Genomic DNA, 19351 nt, shown 5'->3' with positions numbered 1-19351 from the left:
ATATTGTGACGTTGTTCAGCTTTCCTTTTATTTTTACCAACTTTCTTGTAAAGGCATGTAACAAGTTAGACCAGCGTATCTTCGAGACACAAGGAGGGTACAGGTTCCTGGAAGAACTGATGGAGATGGGAGGGCTCTCTCGGGAATTAAAGTGCTCGAGCAACCAAAAGAAGTAAGATCCAAGAGACCTAATATCTCCCAGTCTTTAGATTGCTCTCAGCTCGTTCCATTTCCATGGCACTGAGGAGTCATGGAAGCTGTATTCTGTCAGATGTTGCAGGTCTAGCACTTTCTGAAGAGTAGAGGAAGAGAGAAGCTGGCCCAGGCAGGTTGGTCTGCTGAGGTGGAGACAAGCAATTTTTCCCGGAGCTTCATTACTATCCTTAAAGTACGTTACTATTTGTAATGTACATTTGGAGACTGCCTAGAAAAATGTGGTCTCTGATTGGTGCTGGTTAAGTGGTGACGAGATAACTCAGAAGTAAAGTGAGTGTACCTGAGTACACACACACACACAGACACACACACACACACACACACACATTCATATATATGAAGATGTTTTTTTTCTTTCTTTTTTGAGGCAGAATCCCACTCTGCCGCCCAGGCCGGAGTGCAGTGGCGCAATCTCGGCTCACTGCCAGCTCCGCCTCCCGGGTTCGTGCTCTTCTCCTGCCTCAGCCTCCCGAGTAGCTGAGACTACAAGCGCCTGCCACCACGCCCGGCTAATTTGTGTATGTTTAGCAGAGACGGGGTTTCACCGTGTTAGCCAGGATGGTGTCGATCTCCTGACCTCGTGACCGGCCGCCTCGGCCTCCCAAGGTGCTGGGATTACAGGTCTGAGCCACCACGCCCGGCCTGTACTTGTGTCTTTTCCAAAATTGACTATTTTGGGATAAGCTTAACATCCTCACTGCCTGCCTTTGCCCCCCACAAGTAATTAGCATACGCCTAAATAAAGTTTAAGCAAGCTAGCTCCACTATTCCCAAGCATGTATTATCTAGGGTCTAGTCTTTAGAAGTATAAAGGACAAATCTCAGGAGTACAACTACAGAAAATGTTGTACCCAAACTGGAAAGGCTTAAGTGATCAATTGACGGATTTGTGTTTCCTATGGAAGAGGGTAGAAGGCAGAGTGCTAATATAGATATATAGGGGAGAAGAGGACAGGGCTTTTATGAAATGAATGCAGTCAAATCTTGGGAAAAGTTTCTTTAGTAGCATGAATGTTAGAGAGAGGATTCATGCAATTTCAGCTTTAGCCGTGTCTAAAAATATCAAGACATAGACAGCAGTTTTTGAAAAATAAACTATTCTCCACAAAACTATTAATGAGACTGATGAGGTGTTTCCTTTATTTTTCTTCTTCCAATTACTTGGGTTTCATAGTCACATATTCAAGGGAGCGTACGGCTGTTTGGTAAAATGAGAGAATTCCACATCATGTTTTTGTTTGTTTGTTTTTAAAGATGAAAGAGCTGAACAACCTTGTTTGGTGTTAGCAATACCACCAGATTGTTCAAATTTCTTTAGAATCGTACTCCTTAAATTACAGTGTGATGTAGTTTCAAAAATTGTCTGTAATGGCCTGTGAATTGACAGCTCATTAGGACATTCTTCAGTTTGGCTGAAACCAAAATCCTGAAACCGTCGAAATTGAAAAAAAATGGGGTTTGCCAAATTCTGCTTCCTACACTTTCACCTACCACGCCGTGTTCAAATATTGTGCTTGATAAGTATCGGAAACATAAGGTACTCCTGATTTCAGTATAGTTTCACCAAAGTGGTATTCTTTGTGAGAAAGCCATAATCTCATCAGTAATCCCTTTCGAAAAGATCCAACGGAAAATATGAACTAGCAACTCATCATGACAAGAACGTAAAACTCAGGAAAAATCCTAAGGCAGAGCAGCTTCAGGCCTCAGTGTGAAACTATCATAGTCTGGGTTCAGTGGCTCACGCCTATAGTCCCTTCACTTTGGAAGGCAAGTTGGGGCAGATCATCTGAAGTTGGCAGTTGAAGACCACCCTGGCCCAAATGGTGAAACCTCCTCTACACTTTATAAAAAAGACAAAAATTTGCCTGGCGTGGTGGCGTACTCATTTAGTCCCAGCTACTCTGGAGGCTGAGGCAGGAGAATGCCTTGGGCCCAGGATGCGGAGGCTGCAGTGAGCTGAGCTCAGGACACTGTAATCCAGCCTGAGGGACAGAGGGAGACTCTGTCTCAAAAATAAATCAATAAGTACATAAATAAATAAATAAAATGAGATGAAATTGAAATAATATTTTCATATTCCCCTCACCCAGCCCATTTTATTTCCAGAGTATTGGATAAGCCACCTGTTTCCCTGTGCGTTAGGGATATTTTTTTCTCAGACATTGAAGTTTTCTAAGTGCAACTTCTTAAAAAGTCTCATTTTTAGCGTAAATAGTTTCTTTATGGTTGTGAAACGTGAACTTTGCGATTCTGTGAGGAAGACTGAATTCTGAAATACCCCCTGCATTTTCCGCCCCTCGGAGACTCGCCCTGTGTCTGCCCCTCCCTTGGGGGTGGGCGGAAGCGTGAATTGATGAGCCCGCCCAAATCCCTGATTTCCTTAGGGATATCCTGAGCCAATAGCTGCTAAGGGCTGGGTCTAGTTCAATCATCCGAGCTCTTTATAAGGGAGGACTGGAGCTCCCTGAGATGACATTGCCCTGTGGGAGATTCCCCGGCACTGGCCCCGCAGACCCAGGGAGCCTCACAGCCCAGACCTGGGCAACACTTGCAGGAGCCGAGAGCGTCCTCACGGCAGCAGGCAGAACAGACAAGTGGGCCTGGGGCTCACAACCCGAAGGCATTGAATTCTGCCACCACCTCGAGTCAGATCGAAGCCAGACCCTTCTCAGGTGAAGGCAGCGACCACACAGCCAGACCCATCCCGGAGGTCCCTCGTGTGGCTCTGAGCAGGTGGCAGTCACTTGGACTGGTAGAACTTCTGACCTCTGAGCTGGGGTTTGTTTTAAGAGTCCAAAATTTGTGAGAATTTATTCTGCATTGATGTAAAACTAATATACTCTCCATCCACAAGTTTCTTCACATTGTGGAAGTGAGAAAATTCAGCGTGTGTGTTTGTGTGTGGGAAGGGGAGGCAGGGAGCTGTGTCCAGTTATGGCTAAAGTGGCTCAGCAGAAACACGGCAGCTAAAATCTTCGAAAGGTTCTCGCTGCAGATCCGTAATCAAACCACCCCAGCCAGAACTTCTGCCTCTACAGCTGCTGTCACGGGGCAGACTTGAATCTCACCCGTGGAGATGGGCAGGCAAACAGGTGTGTCTGCTGAGATGTTCGCCATGCCCCGAGGTCTGAAGGGCAGCAAGAAGGATGGAATCCCTGAGGACCTAGGTGGGAACTTGGAAGAACCCAGGGATCAGGGAGGTGAGCTCAGGAGTGAGGATGTCATGGACCTCACAGAAGGGGACAAGGAGGCCTCAGCCTCAGCTCCTCCTGCCGCCAAAAGACGGAAAAGACATACCAAAGGAAAGAAGGAGAGGAAGCCCACCGTGGATGCAGAGGAGGCTCAGAGGATGACAGCCCTGCTGTCTGCCATGTCTGAGGAGCAGCTGGCCCGCTACGAAGTGTGTCGCCGGTCAGCTTTCCCAAAAGCACGCATTGCAGGTCTGTTGAAGTCTATCACCGGCAGTTCGGTGTCTGAGAACGCCGCCATTGCCATGGCTGGAATCGCCAAGGTCTTTGTTGGAGAGGTGGTGGAAGAGGCCCTGGACGTGTGTGAGATGTGGGGAGAAACGCCCCCGCTGCAGCCCAAGCATTTAAGGGAGGCTGTCCGCAGGTTAAAGCCCAAGGGCCTCTTCCCCAACAGCAACTACCAAAAAATCATGCTCTAGGCCCAAGGCCAGAGGCAAGGGTCTGTTGGTGCAGGAATAAGTACTGCATTCATCTTCCAGCCACAGGACTGTGTTTGCTGGAGCTTCCGCCTCTCAGTCCACCCTGGATTTACCCACGACCTTAGTGTCTGAAAATGTGAAGTTGCCCTTACCTGGATGAAGACAGCAGACTGTTTCATAGGAGCCTTGGCCAAATGCTTGGGCATCTTCATGGGATATGGAGGCATCTTTCTATGTCTCTCTAGTTGGAAGAATAAAGGTGCCTGGGCCTAGAGCATCCTGTGGACAGGTAGCTGCGTTCAGAGAGGGAAGCCCTTCCCAGGAGTTGTATGGTTTCACGCTGAAGCCTGGTGTAGCCGTGTCTTAGCTTGTAGGCTCATGTCTGGGTTTCAGAAACTGAAGCTTCCGGAAATGTCTCCCAATTGTTGTTCTTCTGTACATTTTCAACGCTCATATGTATTTTTGTGAGCCGCCACAAAATCTGTTAAACTGTTAAACTGTTTTCCAAACTGCAGAAATGAAAATAAAACCGAAAAGCACTTTTTTTCTCTAAGTTGACTCTTCCATTCCTGCCTCCTGTGCTTTATGTCAGCAAGTGACCCTTTGCTTTATTATAATGCAATATAGTAGAGATGCATCACGTAAGACTAGAGGGAAACCAATTCCAAAACCACCTTTCCTCAAGCCGCCGTTTCTAATGAACACATGGGCAGTTTCAAAGACACAGAGAGAGCCTGTGGATACTTCACGTTCGTTACACATGGTGATTTTCCCAGTGCTTCCGGAGACACTGAAATTGACTTCCAAACATTGCTTTAGAGTATTCTTGATTTCATTCATTCTACCGATGACCCACTCAGAATATCCAACCTGAGTGCAGAGACATTGGAGAAGTTGTTAAAGTATCGGACCGACTAGGTTCGTCACGAGTGACAAAGTTATCGCATACTCTACTTGTACATACTCGGCTTTACCTTGATGATGGAAAAGAGGAATTTTTTGTTACAGAAGAAAGACCTGAGATTTATTATGGAATCACCGTGAATCTTCCCAGCACAGCTCACAGCTATCCACGGTGCTGTTTCAGTCTGTTTACCTTTGCCATGTGCCCCCTGAATCGCAGAGGGTAAGCAAAAAGGATCGAAAAGACCCCATAGTTCAGCCCTAATATTGAATGGAGAGTAACATGTGCTCTTTCTTCCTGAAGCCAGAGATACTCCCGGAAAATATAGTTTTATTTCCTCATACCCTCAGCTCTTGTTCTTAAACTAGGACTTATTGTACATAGAATCTGCCTTCGGGTATTACACAAATTTCTAAACTTTACCAAGTATGGGGAAATTCTGTTTCATACCTCCATATTGTGACGTTGTTCAGCTTTCCTTTTATTTTTACCAACTTTCTTGTAAAGGCATGTAACAAGTTAGACCAGCGTATCTTCGAGACACAAGGAGGGTACAGGTTCCTGGAAGAACTGATGGAGATGGGAGGGCTCTCTCGGGAATTAAAGTGCTCGAGCAACCAAAAGAAGTAAGATCCAAGAGACCTAATATCTCCCAGTCTTTAGATTGCTCTCAGCTCGTTCCATTTCCATGGCACTGAGGAGTCATGGAAGCTGTATTCTGTCAGATGTTGCAGGTCTAGCACTTTCTGAAGAGTAGAGGAAGAGAGAAGCTGGCCCAGGCAGGTTGGTCTGCTGAGGTGGAGACAAGCAATTTTTCCCGGAGCTTCATTACTATCCTTAAAGTACGTTACTATTTGTAATGTACATTTGGAGACTGCCTAGAAAAATGTGGTCTCTGATTGGTGCTGGTTAAGTGGTGACGAGATAACTCAGAAGTAAAGTGAGTGTACCTGAGTACACACACACACACAGACACACACACACACACACACACACACATTCATATATATGAAGATGTTTTTTTTCTTTCTTTTTTGAGGCAGAATCCCACTCTGCCGCCCAGGCCGGAGTGCAGTGGCGCAATCTCGGCTCACTGAGAGCTCCGCCTCCCGGGTTCGTGCTCTTCTCCTGCCTCAGCCTCCCGAGTAGCTGAGACTACAAGCGCCTGCCACCACGCCCGGCTAATTTGTGTATGTTTAGCAGAGACGGGGTTTCACCGTGTTAGCCAGGATGGTGTCGATCTCCTGACCTCGTGACCGGCCGCCTCGGCCTCCCAAGGTGCTGGGATTACAGGTCTGAGCCACCACGCCCGGCCTGTACTTGTGTCTTTTCCAAAATTGACTATTTTGGGATAAGCTTAACATCCTCACTGCCTGCCTTTGCCCCCCACAAGTAATTAGCATACGCCTAAATAAAGTTTAAGCAAGCTAGCTCCACTATTCCCAAGCATGTATTATCTAGGGTCTAGTCTTTAGAAGTATAAAGGACAAATCTCAGGAGTACAACTACAGAAAATGTTGTACCCAAACTGGAAAGGCTTAAGTGATCAATTGACGGATTTGTGTTTCCTATGGAAGAGGGTAGAAGGCAGAGTGCTAATATAGATATATAGGGGAGAAGAGGACAGGGCTTTTATGAAATGAATGCAGTCAAATCTTGGGAAAAGTTTCTTTAGTAGCATGAATGTTAGAGAGAGGATTCATGCAATTTCAGCTTTAGCCGTGTCTAAAAATATCAAGACATAGACAGCAGTTTTTGAAAAATAAACTATTCTCCACAAAACTATTAATGAGACTGATGAGGTGTTTCCTTTATTTTTCTTCTTCCAATTACTTGGGTTTCATAGTCACATATTCAAGGGAGCGTACGGCTGTTTGGTAAAATGAGAGAATTCCACATCATGTTTTTGTTTGTTTGTTTTTAAAGATGAAAGAGCTGAACAACCTTGTTTGGTGTTAGCAATACCACCAGATTGTTCAAATTTCTTTAGAATCGTACTCCTTAAATTACAGTGTGATGTAGTTTCAAAAATTGTCTGTAATGGCCTGTGAATTGACAGCTCATTAGGACATTCTTCAGTTTGGCTGAAACCAAAATCCTGAAACCGTCGAAATTGAAAAAAAATGGGGTTTGCCAAATTCTGCTTCCTACACTTTCACCTACCACGCCGTGTTCAAATATTGTGCTTGATAAGTATCGGAAACATAAGGTACTCCTGATTTCAGTATAGTTTCACCAAAGTGGTATTCTTTGTGAGAAAGCCATAATCTCATCAGTAATCCCTTTCGAAAAGATCCAACGGAAAATATGAACTAGCAACTCATCATGACAAGAACGTAAAACTCAGGAAAAATCCTAAGGCAGAGCAGCTTCAGGCCTCAGTGTGAAACTATCATAGTCTGGGTTCAGTGGCTCACGCCTATAGTCCCTTCACTTTGGAAGGCAAGTTGGGGCAGATCATCTGAAGTTGGCAGTTGAAGACCACCCTGGCCCAAATGGTGAAACCTCCTCTACACTTTATAAAAAAGACAAAAATTTGCCTGGCGTGGTGGCGTACTCATTTAGTCCCAGCTACTCTGGAGGCTGAGGCAGGAGAATGCCTTGGGCCCAGGATGCGGAGGCTGCAGTGAGCTGAGCTCAGGACACTGTAATCCAGCCTGAGGGACAGAGGGAGACTCTGTCTCAAAAATAAATCAATAAGTACATAAATAAATAAATAAAATGAGATGAAATTGAAATAATATTTTCATATTCCCCTCACCCAGCCCATTTTATTTCCAGAGTATTGGATAAGCCACCTGTTTCCCTGTGCGTTAGGGATATTTTTTTCTCAGACATTGAAGTTTTCTAAGTGCAACTTCTTAAAAAGTCTCATTTTTAGCGTAAATAGTTTCTTTATGGTTGTGAAACGTGAACTTTGCGATTCTGTGAGGAAGACTGAATTCTGAAATACCCCCTGCATTTTCCGCCCCTCGGAGACTCGCCCTGTGTCTGCCCCTCCCTTGGGGGTGGGCGGAAGCGTGAATTGATGAGCCCGCCCAAATCCCTGATTTCCTTAGGGATATCCTGAGCCAATAGCTGCTAAGGGCTGGGTCTAGTTCAATCATCCGAGCTCTTTATAAGGGAGGACTGGAGCTCCCTGAGATGACATTGCCCTGTGGGAGATTCCCCGGCACTGGCCGTGCAGACCCAGGGAGCCTCACAGCCCAGACCTGGGCAACACTTGCAGGAGCCGAGAGCGTCCTCACGGCAGCAGGCAGAACAGACAAGTGGGCCTGGGGCTCACAACCCGAAGGCATTGAATTCTGCCACCACCTCGAGTCAGATCGAAGCCAGACCCTTCTCAGGTGAAGGCAGCGACCACACAGCCAGACCCATCCCGGAGGTCCCTCGTGTGGCTCTGAGCAGGTGGCAGTCACTTGGACTGGTAGAACTTCTGACCTCTGAGCTGGGGTTTGTTTTAAGAGTCCAAAATTTGTGAGAATTTATTCTGCATTGATGTAAAACTAATATACTCTCCATCCACAAGTTTCTTCACATTGTGGAAGTGAGAAAATTCAGCGTGTGTGTTTGTGTGTGGGAAGGGGAGGCAGGGAGCTGTGTCCAGTTATGGCTAAAGTGGCTCAGCAGAAACACGGCAGCTAAAATCTTCGAAAGGTTCTCGCTGCAGATCCGTAATCAAACCACCCCAGCCAGAACTTCTGCCTCTACAGCTGCTGTCACGGGGCAGACTTGAATCTCACCCGTGGAGATGGGCAGGCAAACAGGTGTGTCTGCTGAGATGTTCGCCATGCCCCGAGGTCTGAAGGGCAGCAAGAAGGATGGAATCCCTGAGGACCTAGGTGGGAACTTGGAAGAACCCAGGGATCAGGGAGGTGAGCTCAGGAGTGAGGATGTCATGGACCTCACAGAAGGGGACAAGGAGGCCTCAGCCTCAGCTCCTCCTGCCGCCAAAAGACGGAAAAGACATACCAAAGGAAAGAAGGAGAGGAAGCCCACCGTGGATGCAGAGGAGGCTCAGAGGATGACAGCCCTGCTGTCTGCCATGTCTGAGGAGCAGCTGGCCCGCTACGAAGTGTGTCGCCGGTCAGCTTTCCCAAAAGCACGCATTGCAGGTCTGTTGAAGTCTATCACCGGCAGTTCGGTGTCTGAGAACGCCGCCATTGCCATGGCTGGAATCGCCAAGGTCTTTGTTGGAGAGGTGGTGGAAGAGGCCCTGGACGTGTGTGAGATGTGGGGAGAAACGCCCCCGCTGCAGCCCAAGCATTTAAGGGAGGCTGTCCGCAGGTTAAAGCCCAAGGGCCTCTTCCCCAACAGCAACTACCAAAAAATCATGCTCTAGGCCCAAGGCCAGAGGCAAGGGTCTGTTGGTGCAGGAATAAGTACTGCATTCATCTTCCAGCCACAGGACTGTGTTTGCTGGAGCTTCCGCCTCTCAGTCCACCCTGGATTTACCCACGACCTTAGTGTCTGAAAATGTGAAGTTGCCCTTACCTGGATGAAGACAGCAGACTGTTTCATAGGAGCCTTGGCCAAATGCTTGGGCATCTTCATGGGATATGGAGGCATCTTTCTATGTCTCTCTAGTTGGAAGAATAAAGGTGCCTGGGCCTAGAGCATCCTGTGGACAGGTAGCTGCGTTCAGAGAGGGAAGCCCTTCCCAGGAGTTGTATGGTTTCACGCTGAAGCCTGGTGTAGCCGTGTCTTAGCTTGTAGGCTCATGTCTGGGTTTCAGAAACTGAAGCTTCCGGAAATGTCTCCCAATTGTTGTTCTTCTGTACATTTTCAACGCTCATATGTATTTTTGTGAGCCGCCACAAAATCTGTTAAACTGTTAAACTGTTTTCCAAACTGCAGAAATGAAAATAAAACCGAAAAGCACTTTTTTTCTCTAAGTTGACTCTTCCATTCCTGCCTCCTGTGCTTTATGTCAGCAAGTGACCCTTTGCTTTATTATAATGCAATATAGTAGAGATGCATCACGTAAGACTAGAGGGAAACCAATTCCAAAACCACCTTTCCTCAAGCCGCCGTTTCTAATGAACACATGGGCAGTTTCAAAGACACAGAGAGAGCCTGTGGATACTTCACGTTCGTTACACATGGTGATTTTCCCAGTGCTTCCGGAGACACTGAAATTGACTTCCAAACATTGCTTTAGAGTATTCTTGATTTCATTCATTCTACCGATGACCCACTCAGAATATCCAACCTGAGTGCAGAGACATTGGAGAAGTTGTTAAAGTATCGGACCGACTAGGTTCGTCACGAGTGACAAAGTTATCGCATACTCTACTTGTACATACTCGGCTTTACCTTGATGATGGAAAAGAGGAATTTTTTGTTACAGAAGAAAGACCTGAGATTTATTATGGAATCACCGTGAATCTTCCCAGCACAGCTCACAGCTATCCACGGTGCTGTTTCAGTCTGTTTACCTTTGCCATGTGCCCCCTGAATCGCAGAGGGTAAGCAAAAAGGATCGAAAAGACCCCATAGTTCAGCCCTAATATTGAATGGAGAGTAACATGTGCTCTTTCTTCCTGAAGCCAGAGATACTCCCGGAAAATATAGTTTTATTTCCTCATACCCTCAGCTCTTGTTCTTAAACTAGGACTTATTGTACATAGAATCTGCCTTCGGGTATTACACAAATTTCTAAACTTTACCAAGTATGGGGAAATTCTGTTTCATACCTCCATATTGTGACGTTGTTCAGCTTTCCTTTTATTTTTACCAACTTTCTTGTAAAGGCATGTAACAAGTTAGACCAGCGTATCTTCGAGACACAAGGAGGGTACAGGTTCCTGGAAGAACTGATGGAGATGGGAGGGCTCTCTCGGGAATTAAAGTGCTCGAGCAACCAAAAGAAGTAAGATCCAAGAGACCTAATATCTCCCAGTCTTTAGATTGCTCTCAGCTCGTTCCATTTCCATGGCACTGAGGAGTCATGGAAGCTGTATTCTGTCAGATGTTGCAGGTCTAGCACTTTCTGAAGAGTAGAGGAAGAGAGAAGCTGGCCCAGGCAGGTTGGTCTGCTGAGGTGGAGACAAGCAATTTTTCCCGGAGCTTCATTACTATCCTTAAAGTACGTTACTATTTGTAATGTACATTTGGAGACTGCCTAGAAAAATGTGGTCTCTGATTGGTGCTGGTTAAGTGGTGACGAGATAACTCAGAAGTAAAGTGAGTGTACCTGAGTACACACACACACACAGACACACACACACACACACACACACACATTCATATATATGAAGATGTTTTTTTTCTTTCTTTTTTGAGGCAGAATCCCACTCTGCCGCCCAGGCCGGAGTGCAGTGGCGCAATCTCGGCTCACTGAGAGCTCCGCCTCCCGGGTTCGTGCTCTTCTCCTGCCTCAGCCTCCCGAGTAGCTGAGACTACAAGCGCCTGCCACCACGCCCGGCTAATTTGTGTATGTTTAGCAGAGACGGGGTTTCACCGTGTTAGCCAGGATGGTGTCGATCTCCTGACCTCGTGACCGGCCGCCTCGGCCTCCCAAGGTGCTGGGATTACAGGTCTGAGCCACCACGCCCGGCCTGTACTTGTGTCTTTTCCAAAATTGACTATTTTGGGATAAGCTTAACATCCTCACTGCCTGCCTTTGCCCCCCACAAGTAATTAGCATACGCCTAAATAAAGTTTAAGCAAGCTAGCTCCACTATTCCCAAGCATGTATTATCTAGGGTCTAGTCTTTAGAAGTATAAAGGACAAATCTCAGGAGTACAACTACAGAAAATGTTGTACCCAAACTGGAAAGGCTTAAGTGATCAATTGACGGATTTGTGTTTCCTATGGAAGAGGGTAGAAGGCAGAGTGCTAATATAGATATATAGGGGAGAAGAGGACAGGGCTTTTATGAAATGAATGCAGTCAAATCTTGGGAAAAGTTTCTTTAGTAGCATGAATGTTAGAGAGAGGATTCATGCAATTTCAGCTTTAGCCGTGTCTAAAAATATCAAGACATAGACAGCAGTTTTTGAAAAATAAACTATTCTCCACAAAACTATTAATGAGACTGATGAGGTGTTTCCTTTATTTTTCTTCTTCCAATTACTTGGGTTTCATAGTCACATATTCAAGGGAGCGTACGGCTGTTTGGTAAAATGAGAGAATTCCACATCATGTTTTTGTTTGTTTGTTTTTAAAGATGAAAGAGCTGAACAACCTTGTTTGGTGTTAGCAATACCACCAGATTGTTCAAATTTCTTTAGAATCGTACTCCTTAAATTACAGTGTGATGTAGTTTCAAAAATTGTCTGTAATGGCCTGTGAATTGACAGCTCATTAGGACATTCTTCAGTTTGGCTGAAACCAAAATCCTGAAACCGTCGAAATTGAAAAAAAATGGGGTTTGCCAAATTCTGCTTCCTACACTTTCACCTACCACGCCGTGTTCAAATATTGTGCTTGATAAGTATCGGAAACATAAGGTACTCCTGATTTCAGTATAGTTTCACCAAAGTGGTATTCTTTGTGAGAAAGCCATAATCTCATCAGTAATCCCTTTCGAAAAGATCCAACGGAAAATATGAACTAGCAACTCATCATGACAAGAACGTAAAACTCAGGAAAAATCCTAAGGCAGAGCAGCTTCAGGCCTCAGTGTGAAACTATCATAGTCTGGGTTCAGTGGCTCACGCCTATAGTCCCTTCACTTTGGAAGGCAAGTTGGGGCAGATCATCTGAAGTTGGCAGTTGAAGACCACCCTGGCCCAAATGGTGAAACCTCCTCTACACTTTATAAAAAAGACAAAAATTTGCCTGGCGTGGTGGCGTACTCATTTAGTCCCAGCTACTCTGGAGGCTGAGGCAGGAGAATGCCTTGGGCCCAGGATGCGGAGGCTGCAGTGAGCTGAGCTCAGGACACTGTAATCCAGCCTGAGGGACAGAGGGAGACTCTGTCTCAAAAATAAATCAATAAGTACATAAATAAATAAATAAAATGAGATGAAATTGAAATAATATTTTCATATTCCCCTCACCCAGCCCATTTTATTTCCAGAGTATTGGATAAGCCACCTGTTTCCCTGTGCGTTAGGGATATTTTTTTCTCAGACATTGAAGTTTTCTAAGTGCAACTTCTTAAAAAGTCTCATTTTTAGCGTAAATAGTTTCTTTATGGTTGTGAAACGTGAACTTTGCGATTCTGTGAGGAAGACTGAATTCTGAAATACCCCCTGCATTTTCCGCCCCTCGGAGACTCGCCCTGTGTCTGCCCCTCCCTTGGGGGTGGGCGGAAGCGTGAATTGATGAGCCCGCCCAAATCCCTGATTTCCTTAGGGATATCCTGAGCCAATAGCTGCTAAGGGCTGGGTCTAGTTCAATCATCCGAGCTCTTTATAAGGGAGGACTGGAGCTCCCTGAGATGACATTGCCCTGTGGGAGATTCCCCGGCACTGGCCCCGCAGACCCAGGGAGCCTCACAGCCCAGACCTGGGCAACACTTGCAGGAGCCGAGAGCGTCCTCACGGCAGCAGGCAGAACAGACAAGTGGGCCTGGGGCTCACAACCCGAAGGCATTGAATTCTGCCACCACCTCGAGTCAGATCGAAGCCAGACCCTTCTCAGGTGAAGGCAGCGACCACACAGCCAGACCCATCCCGGAGGTCCCTCGTGTGGCTCTGAGCAGGTGGCAGTCACTTGGACTGGTAGAACTTCTGACCTCTGAGCTGGGGTTTGTTTTAAGAGTCCAAAATTTGTGAGAATTTATTCTGCATTGATGTAAAACTAATATACTCTCCATCCACAAGTTTCTTCACATTGTGGAAGTGAGAAAATTCAGCGTGTGTGTTTGTGTGTGGGAAGGGGAGGCAGGGAGCTGTGTCCAGTTATGGCTAAAGTGGCTCAGCAGAAACACGGCAGCTAAAATCTTCGAAAGGTTCTCGCTGCAGATCCGTAATCAAACCACCCCAGCCAGAACTTCTGCCTCTACAGCTGCTGTCACGGGGCAGACTTGAATCTCACCCGTGGAGATGGGCAGGCAAACAGGTGTGTCTGCTGAGATGTTCGCCATGCCCCGAGGTCTGAAGGGCAGCAAGAAGGATGGAATCCCTGAGGACCTAGGTGGGAACTTGGAAGAACCCAGGGATCAGGGAGGTGAGCTCAGGAGTGAGGATGTCATGGACCTCACAGAAGGGGACAAGGAGGCCTCAGCCTCAGCTCCTCCTGCCGCCAAAAGACGGAAAAGACATACCAAAGGAAAGAAGGAGAGGAAGCCCACCGTGGATGCAGAGGAGGCTCAGAGGATGACAGCCCTGCTGTCTGCCATGTCTGAGGAGCAGCTGGCCCGCTACGAAGTGTGTCGCCGGTCAGCTTTCCCAAAAGCACGCATTGCAGGTCTGTTGAAGTCTATCACCGGCAGTTCGGTGTCTGAGAACGCCGCCATTGCCATGGCTGGAATCGCCAAGGTCTTTGTTGGAGAGGTGGTGGAAGAGGCCCTGGACGTGTGTGAGATGTGGGGAGAAACGCCCCCGCTGCAGCCCAAGCATTTAAGGGAGGCTGTCCGCAGGTTAAAGCCCAAGGGCCTCTTCCCCAACAGCAACTACCAAAAAATCATGCTCTAGGCCCAAGGCCAGAGGCAAGGGTCTGTTGGTGCAGGAATAAGTACTGCATTCATCTTCCAGCCACAGGACTGTGTTTGCTGGAGCTTCCGCCTCTCAGTCCACCCTGGATTTACCCACGACCTTAGTGTCTGAAAATGTGAAGTTGCCCTTACCTGGATGAAGACAGCAGACTGTTTCATAGGAGCCTTGGCCAAATGCTTGGGCATCTTCATGGGATATGGAGGCATCTTTCTATGTCTCTCTAGTTGGAAGAATAAAGGTGCCTGGGCCTAGAGCATCCTGTGGACAGGTAGCTGCGTTCAGAGAGGGAAGCCCTTCCCAGGAGTTGTATGGTTTCACGCTGAAGCCTGGTGTAGCCGTGTCTTAGCTTGTAGGCTCATGTCTGGGTTTCAGAAACTGAAGCTTCCGGAAATGTCTCCCAATTGTTGTTCTTCTGTACATTTTCAACGCTCATATGTATTTTTGTGAGCCGCCACAAAATCTGTTAAACTGTTAAACTGTTTTCCAAACTGCAGAAATGAAAATAAAACCGAAAAGCACTTTTTTTCTCTAAGTTGACTCTTCCATTCCTGCCTCCTGTGCTTTATGTCAGCAAGTGACCCTTTGCTTTATTATAATGCAATATAGTAGAGATGCATCACGTAAGACTAGAGGGAAACCAATTCCAAAACCACCTTTCCTCAAGCCGCCGTTTCTAATGAACACATGGGCAGTTTCAAAGACACAGAGAGAGCCTGTGGATACTTCACGTTCGTTACACATGGTGATTTTCCCAGTGCTTCCGGAGACACTGAAATTGACTTCCAAACATTGCTTTAGAGTATTCTTGATTTCATTCATTCTACCGATGACCCACTCAGAATATCCAACCTGAGTGCAGAGACATTGGAGAAGTTGTTAAAGTATCGGACCGACTAGGTTCGTCACGAGTGACAAAGTTATCGCATACTCTACTTGTACATACTCGGCTTTACCTTGATGATGGAAAAGAGGAATTTTTTGTTACAGAAGAAAGACCTGAGATTTATTATGGAATCACCGTGAATCTTCCCAGCACAGCTCACAGCTATCCACGGTGCTGTTTCAGTCTGTTTACCTTTGCCATGTGCCCCCTGAATCGCAGAGGGTAAGCAAAAAGGATCGAAAAGACCCCATAGTTCAGCCCTAATATTGAATGGAGAGTAACATGTGCTCTTTCTTCCTGAAGCCAGAGATACTCCCGGAAAATATAGTTTTATTTCCTCATACCCTCAGCTCTTGTTCTTAAACTAGGACTTATTGTACATAGAATCTGCCTTCGGGTATTACACAAATTTCTAAACTTTACCAAGTATGGGGAAATTCTGTTTCATACCTCCATATTGTGACGTTGTTCAGCTTTCCTTTTATTTTTACCAACTTTCTTGTAAAGGCATGTAACAAGTTAGACCAGCGTATCTTCGAGACACAAGGAGGGTACAGGTTCCTGGAAGAACTGATGGAGATGGGAGGGCTCTCTCGGGAATTAAAGTGCTCGAGCAACCAAAAGAAGTAAGATCCAAGAGACCTAATATCTCCCAGTCTTTAGATTGCTCTCAGCTCGTTCCATTTCCATGGCACTGAGGAGTCATGGAAGCTGTATTCTGTCAGATGTTGCAGGTCTAGCACTTTCTGAAGAGTAGAGGAAGAGAGAAGCTGGCCCAGGCAGGTTGGTCTGCTGAGGTGGAGACAAGCAATTTTTCCCGGAGCTTCATTACTATCCTTAAAGTACGTTACTATTTGTAATGTACATTTGGAGACTGCCTAGAAAAATGTGGTCTCTGATTGGTGCTGGTTAAGTGGTGACGAGATAACTCAGAAGTAAAGTGAGTGTACCTGAGTACACACACACACACAGACACACACACACACACACACACACACATTCATATATATGAAGATGTTTTTTTTCTTTCTTTTTTGAGGCAGAATCCCACTCTGCCGCCCAGGCCGGAGTGCAGTGGCGCAATCTCGGCTCACTGCCAGCTCCGCCTCCCGGGTTCGTGCTCTTCTCCTGCCTCAGCCTCCCGAGTAGCTGAGACTACAAGCGCCTGCCACCACGCCCGGCTAATTTGTGTATGTTTAGCAGAGACGGGGTTTCACCGTGTTAGCCAGGATGGTGTCGATCTCCTGACCTCGTGACCGGCCGCCTCGGCCTCCCAAGGTGCTGGGATTACAGGTCTGAGCCACCACGCCCGGCCTGTACTTGTGTCTTTTCCAAAATTGACTATTTTGGGATAAGCTTAACATCCTCACTGCCTGCCTTTGCCCCACACAAGTAATTAGCATACGCCTAAATAAAGTTTAAGCAAGCTAGCTCCACTATTCCCAAGCATGTATTATCTAGGGTCTAGTCTTTAGAAGTATAAAGGACAAATCTCAGGAGTACAACTACAGAAAATGTTGTACCCAAACTGGAAAGGCTTAAGTGATCAATTGACGGATTTGTGTTTCCTATGGAAGAGGGTAGAAGGCAGAGTGCTAATATAGATATATAGGGGAGAAGAGGACAGGGCTTTTATGAAATGAATGCAGTCAAATCTTGGGAAAAGTTTCTTTAGTAGCATGAATGTTAGAGAGAGGATTCATGCAATTTCAGCTTTAGCCGTGTCTAAAAATATCAAGACATAGACAGCAGTTTTTGAAAAATAAACTATTCTCCACAAAACTATTAATGAGACTGATGAGGTGTTTCCTTTATTTTTCTTCTTCCAATTACTTGGGTTTCATAGTCACATATTCAAGGGAGCGTACGGCTGTTTGGTAAAATGAGAGAATTCCACATCATGTTTTTGTTTGTTTGTTTTTAAAGATGAAAGAGCTGAACAACCTTGTTTGGTGTTAGCAATACCACCAGATTGTTCAAATTTCTTTAGAATCGTACTCCTTAAATTACAGTGTGATGTAGTTTCAAAAATTGTCTGTAATGGCCTGTGAATTGACAGCTCATTAGGACATTCTTCAGTTTGGCTGAAACCAAAATCCTGAAACCGTCGAAATTGAAAAAAAATGGGGTTTGCCAAATTCTGCTTCCTACACTTTCACCTACCACGCCGTGTTCAAATATTGTGCTTGATAAGTATCGGAAACATAAGGTACTCCTGATTTCAGTATAGTTTCACCAAAGTGGTATTCTTTGTGAGAAAGCCATAATCTCATCAGTAATCCCTTTCGAAAAGATCCAACGGAAAATATGAACTAGCAACTCATCATGACAAGAACGTAAAACTCAGGAAAAATCCTAAGGCAGAGCAGCTTCAGGCCTCAGTGTGAAACTATCATAGTCTGGGTTCAGTGGCTCACGCCTATAGTCCCTTCACTTTGGAAGGCAAGTTGGGGCAGATCATCTGAAGTTGGCAGTTGAAGACCACCCTGGCCCAAATGGTGAAACCTCCTCTACACTTTATAAAAAAGACAAAAATTTGCCTGGCGTGGTGGCGTACTCATTTAGTCCCAGCTACTCTGGAGGCTGAGGCAGGAGAATGCCTTGGGCCCAGGATGCGGAGGCTGCAGTGAGCTGAGCTCAGGACACTGTAATCCAGCCTGAGGGACAGAGGGAGACTCTGTCTCAAAAATAAATCAATAAGTACATAAATAAATAAATAAAATGAGATGAAATTGAAATAATATTTTCATATTCCCCTCACCCAGCCCATTTTATTTCCAGAGTATTGGATAAGCCACCTGTTTCCCTGTGCGTTAGGGATATTTTTTTCTCAGACATTGAAGTTTTCTAAGTGCAACTTCTTAAAAAGTCTCATTTTTAGCGTAAATAGTTTCTTTATGGTTGTGAAACGTGAACTTTGCGATTCTGTGAGGAAGACTGAATTCTGAAATACCCCCTGCATTTTCCGCCCCTCGGAGACTCGCCCTGTGTCTGCCCCTCCCTTGGGGGTGGGCGGAAGCGTGAATTGATGAGCCCGCCCAAATCCCTGATTTCCTTAGGGATATCCTGAGCCAATAGCTGCTAAGGGCTGGGTCTAGTTCAATCATCCGAGCTCTTTATAAGGGAGGACTGGAGCTCCCTGAGATGACATTGCCCTGTGGGAGATTCCCCGGCACTGGCCGTGCAGACCCAGGGAGCCTCACAGCCCAGACCTGGGCAACACTTGCAGGAGCCGAGAGCGTCCTCACGGCAGCAGGCAGAACAGACAAGTGGGCCTGGGGCTCACAACCCGAAGGCATTGAATTCTGCCACCACCTCGAGTCAGATCGAAGCCAGACCCTTCTCAGGTGAAGGCAGCGACCACACAGCCAGACCCATCCCGGAGGTCCCTCGTGTGGCTCTGAGCAGGTGGCAGTCACTTGGACTGGTAGAACTTCTGACCTCTGAGCTGGGGTTTGTTTTAAGAGTCCAAAATTTGTGAGAATTTATTCTGCATTGATGTAAAACTAATATACTCTCCATCCACAAGTTTCTTCACATTGTGGAAGTGAGAAAATTCAGCGTGTGTGTTTGTGTGTGGGAAGGGGAGGCAGGGAGCTGTGTCCAGTTATGGCTAAAGTGGCTCAGCAGAAACACGGCAGCTAAAATCTTCGAAAGGTTCTCGCTGCAGATCCGTAATCAAACCACCCCAGCCAGAACTTCTGCCTCTACAGCTGCTGTCACGGGGCAGACTTGAATCTCACCCGTGGAGATGGGCAGGCAAACAGGTGTGTCTGCTGAGATGTTCGCCATGCCCCGAGGTCTGAAGGGCAGCAAGAAGGATGGAATCCCTGAGGACCTAGGTGGGAACTTGGAAGAACCCAGGGATCAGGGAGGTGAGCTCAGGAGTGAGGATGTCATGGACCTCACAGAAGGGGACAAGGAGGCCTCAGCCTCAGCTCCTCCTGCCGCCAAAAGACGGAAAAGACATACCAAAGGAAAGAAGGAGAGGAAGCCCACCGTGGATGCAGAGGAGGCTCAGAGGATGACAGCCCTGCTGTCTGCCATGTCTGAGGAGCAGCTGGCCCGC

This window comes from Pongo abelii, chromosome 12 (genome assembly GCF_028885655.2).
Source record: "Pongo abelii isolate AG06213 chromosome 12, NHGRI_mPonAbe1-v2.0_pri, whole genome shotgun sequence".
In the NCBI taxonomy this organism is placed as follows: domain Eukaryota; kingdom Metazoa; phylum Chordata; class Mammalia; order Primates; family Hominidae; genus Pongo; species Pongo abelii.
Note: the sequence above shows the minus strand (reverse complement) of the source record.